The sequence below is a fragment of the Eptesicus fuscus genome, chromosome 1 (assembly GCF_027574615.1).
Source record: "Eptesicus fuscus isolate TK198812 chromosome 1, DD_ASM_mEF_20220401, whole genome shotgun sequence".
NCBI lineage: Eukaryota > Metazoa > Chordata > Mammalia > Chiroptera > Vespertilionidae > Eptesicus > Eptesicus fuscus.
Window position 1 is genome coordinate 5,431,572 of NC_072473.1, and position 4,485 is coordinate 5,436,056.

Below are 4,485 nucleotides of genomic sequence, written 5' to 3' on the forward strand. Positions count from 1 at the left end.
GATGAGAGAGAAACATCGATCAGCAGCCTCCTGCACGCCCCCCTGGGGATGTGCCCACAACGAAGGTACGTGCCCTTGAACGGAATCAAACCTGGGACCTTTCAGTCCCCAGGCTACGCTCCATCCACTGAACCAAACTGATCTCGGGAAATGATGTTTTTTTGGACTCCAAGTTCAGTGTGTTGGTGGCCTATGGGCAGTGCAGAATCCCTTTGACCCAAACATTCCTAGTGAGCATGGGTTATTGTCGTCTCCCTGCTCAGACATTGCCTTTAATGCCCCCATGGTGATAGATTGATAGGGAGACTTCCAGGTAATTTCTTCCATGGTCCGTCTTCACATTAATGATCGTGAAATGTTTGCAGGTATCTCTTTGTGAGAAGGTATCATTGACATCTACGAGTGTTCAGGTAATCGTCATGAGTGTTCAACCAAAGCCGTTGACCAAGGCAATGTGCAGTTGTCTCAGTAGCCTAAGACATGTAAGCCACCCGTTTTCCACAGTGTGTCTTTCAGGTCACAGTGAGCCCATCCCTGGGAAGCTATCCACAGTAGGTGTGCAGGCATCCAGTATGGGGGTCAGGGATGAAGTGGCCTAAACCAGAGCACAGACCAGCCGATCTTCATGATCCTGAGGCAGCGATGACTGTTTTCCTAACACTTCCTGGTTCCATCGCTTTGTTGCAGGTGGACCAGTAATAATCTTGCGTTTTTACCTTTTCTCTTTCAGACATAGTCATGTGTAATGTTGAGCGTCCTGGGTTGATGCTATCCGGTGAGTACCCTAGCGTTCCCAAAGTAGTTATTAACCAAAGCGTATTTTGAGGTATACCCTTGAGAGATGATGGTTTCTGCTGAGGAAGATTTTATCCACATTTAATAGAGTTAATAAAGTTGAGTTGTATGTTTCATCCCAATGGATGTGAAAAGCATTATTGGCAGGTATGTTGGTAAAAAAAGTTGTGATCCTAACCAATTTTGTCACATGTAATTCTTCAGATTCTTGTGAGGAGAACTCAGTGAGCTAACTATGGTCTTAATGGGAACCTGCCTGTAAACAGGGTAGGTGTTCAAGTGGGTCCTACGGCTGTGCACAATATCTGATACTCAAGGTGAGGTTAAGTGAAGAGGATGCTCTGAACACTTGTGTTAATTACCTTGTTTGTAGGGGGAGGTTGGCTGCATCACTGGTACTGAGGTAATGGCTGTCCCCAATACCAGACATGCAGCCCACCTGCCCATACAAAAGCCCAGCACACCACGTGATGTCCACATGTGTAGGTAAGTGATGCCGTGTGCTAACACTCGTTGTGTCCACGATTCTCTTGCAAAGATTCAGTTAAGAAATGATGGATTCCTTGCAAGTCTTCTTAAGAAGAAGTTTACAATTTTCTATCTTAGAGAAGCTTTACGATTGCTACTGTGCCTGTTCCAGGAGTGCAGGCACACTGGCTGCCAACCCATTGTACTGATCATAGGCTTTTCACAGGTGGCCAAACACCGAGTACGTGTTTGTGACTGTGGTGTCGTCTATGGATGAGTGAAGGTCTCCAGATAGAGTTGATGTGTCTCCTAGTGGACCAGGTTGCTTATGGGTGTTTGGATGGGGAAAGGTTTGTCGTTTACAGACATTTCATGACTTTTAGGTTCCTGTATGGAAATCACAATGACTGTAACATTGCCAAAGAAACAAGGACGTGGCTGTTATGCAGGTAAGTGGTGATGTGGGCTTCAACCATATCATGAGCCATCTGATCTGCAGATCGCTAGGTGAGAGCTGATGATTCTAATAACAAAATCGAGGTGACCCTGTTTTCTTTGCAGGTATTCTGGTAGGAAATGAGAGTCCTTGCCTATCTAGTGACCTCCAGGTTGTTCATGTGATATTTTAGAGAACATCCTTCTTTAACCTTGTGAGGGATGATGTGTTGCTGTATGTAGGTCCTTATCATAATAAGAAGAACCACAGCACTGACCATGGAAATGTCGCAGGTGTCACGGGGTGAAATGTTGTCATGTCACTCCATGGTCCAGACCTTAGAGTTCTGCACAGTATTGAGGCAGAGTTGATGGAGTCTTACAGAAGAAAGTGTCACAGCTAATCTGGCATGTCCTTCTACAGAAAGTTCTGTGTTTTGACATGTATCTTGTGTGTTTTTCAGGGTCTTGTGAAAAAGACATGACTGTGAATCTCATGGCAGTTAATGGGGGATATTTCTCCTATATGAATAAATTATTATATGTCCTCACACTCATTTTTACTATGAATTGTTTACCGGGAGTCAGGTAAGACATTCTAGGTACCATAAGGTACTAGTAACCATACTAAATCTCCATTTTAGTATATAGGACAAAACCTAAGTTGAACTACCGGATTGCTGAGGGATTGGAAGAAAGCAGGGTAACTACCATGGATCTGCCCAGTCACATTAATCACTGGATTTTCTTTCTCTGAGGTTACCAGCCACCAGATGAAGGTGTCTCTGGCAGTGGCCTAGGTCTGAGAGGACTGCGAGTCGCCAGGTAGTGTTGGGGTTTGCAGTGCTTGCCCATAACAAGGCTATTTCGAGTTTTCATTTCTAGAAGTTTTGACAGTGGACACGTATGGCATCCTGTGTTTTTCAGGTTGCAATCTAGATACCATTGTGAACTTTATCATGACCATTGCCTGGACAGTGCACGAACCCAGTAAGCGATGACTTGTTCCTTAAGCATCCGACAGACGATCTGATTTTCAGATGTCCAGGTTAGTGTGAATGGTATCCCTCACATGGTGTTATTGTTTTGCATCTACTCGTGAAGTCCTTCTTAGTACTCAGGTATGAGATTCTGTGACATTCACTCATGAGGGCGTGATGAATGTGAATAATGATGTTGTTATTTTTTTTAAATTGATTTTTTACAGAGAGGAAGGGTGAGAGATAGAGAGTTAGAAACATCGATGAGAGAGAAACATCGATCAGCTGCCTCCTGCACGCCTCCCACTGGGGATGTGCCCACAACCAAGGTACGTGCCCTTGAACGGAATCAAACCTGGGACCTTTCAGTCCCCAGGCTACGCTCCATCCACTGAGCCAAACCGATCTCGGCAAATGATGTTTTTTTGGACTCCAAGTTCAGTGTGTTGGTGGCCTATGGGCAGTGCAGAATCCCTTTGACCCAAACATTCCTAGTGAGCATGGGTTATTGTCGTCTCCCTGCTCAGACATTGCCTTTAATGCCCCCATGGTGATAGATTGATAGGGAGACTTCCAGGTAATTTCTTCCATGGTCCGTCTTCACATTAATGATCATGGAATGTTTGCAGGTATCTCTTTGTGAGAAGGTATCATTGACATCTACGAGTGTTCAGGTAATCGTCATGAGTGTTCAACCAAAGCCGTTGACCAAGGCAATGTGCAGTTGTCTCAGTAGCCTAAGACATGTAAGCCACCCGTTTTCCACAGTGTGTCTTTCAGGTCACAGTGAGCCCATCCCTGGGAAGCTATCCACGGTAGGTGTGCAGGCATCCAGTATGGGGGTCAGGGATGAAGTGGCCTAAACCAGAGCACAGACCAGCCGATCTTCATGATCCTGAGGCAGCGATGACTGTTTTCCTAACACTTCCTGGTTCCATCGCTTTGTTGCAGGTGGACCAGTAGTAATCTTGCGTTTTTACCTTTTCTCTTTCAGACATAGTCATGTGTAATGTTGAGCGTCCTGGGTTGATGATATCCGGTGAGTACCCTAGCATTCCCAAAGTAGTTATTAACCGAAGCGTATTTTGAGGTATACCCTTGAGAGATGATGGTTTCTGCTGCGGAAGATTTTATCCACATTTAATAGAGTTACTAAGGTTGAGTTGTATGTTTCATCCCAATGGATGTGAAAAGCATTATTGGCAGGTATGTTGGTAAAAAAAGTTGTGATCCTAACCAATTTTGTCACATGTAATTCTTCAGATTCTTGTGAGGAGAACTCAGTGAGCTAACTATGGTCTTAATGGGAACCTGCATGTAAACGGGGTAGGTGGTCAAGTGGGTCCTTTGACTGTGCACATCATCTCATACTCAAGGTGAGGTTAAGTGAAGAGGATGCTCTTAACACTTGTGTTAATTACCTTGTTTGTAGGGGGAGGTTGGCTGCATCACTGGTACTGAGGTAATGGCTGTCCCCAATACCAGACATGCAGCCCACCTGCCCATACAAAAGCCCAGCACACCACGTGATGTCCACATGTGTAGGTAAGTGATGCCGTGTGCTAACACTCGTTGTGTCCACGATTCTCTTGCAAGGATTCAGTTAAGAAATGGTGGATTCCTTGCAAGTCTTCTTAAGAAGAAGTTTACAATTTTCTATCTTAGAGAAGCTTTAGGTTTGCTACTGTGCCTGTTCCAGGAGTGCAGGCACACTGGCTGCCAATCCATTGTACTGATCATAGGCTTTTCACAGGTGGCCAAACCCAGAGTACGTGTTTGTGACTGTGGCTTGCCTTTTTACCTATTC

The 4,485-nt window shown here is 45.0% G+C and overlaps 2 non-coding genes across 2 annotated transcripts; both read left to right on the top strand.

Moving 5' to 3' along the window:
* Positions 1–1,145: 1,145 nt before the first annotated feature.
* On the top strand, positions 1,146–1,270 carry MIR9186H-2 (microRNA mir-9186h-2). The gene is given in 1 exon segment (NR_129287.1): positions 1,146–1,270. It is a non-coding gene; the product is annotated as a microRNA mir-9186h-2 (primary transcript).
* A 2,817-nt stretch (positions 1,271–4,087) lies between these two features.
* Positions 4,088–4,212, top strand: MIR9186H-3 (microRNA mir-9186h-3). The gene is given in 1 exon segment (NR_129288.1): positions 4,088–4,212. It is a non-coding gene; the product is annotated as a microRNA mir-9186h-3 (primary transcript).
* The last annotated feature ends 273 nt before the right edge of the window (positions 4,213–4,485 follow it).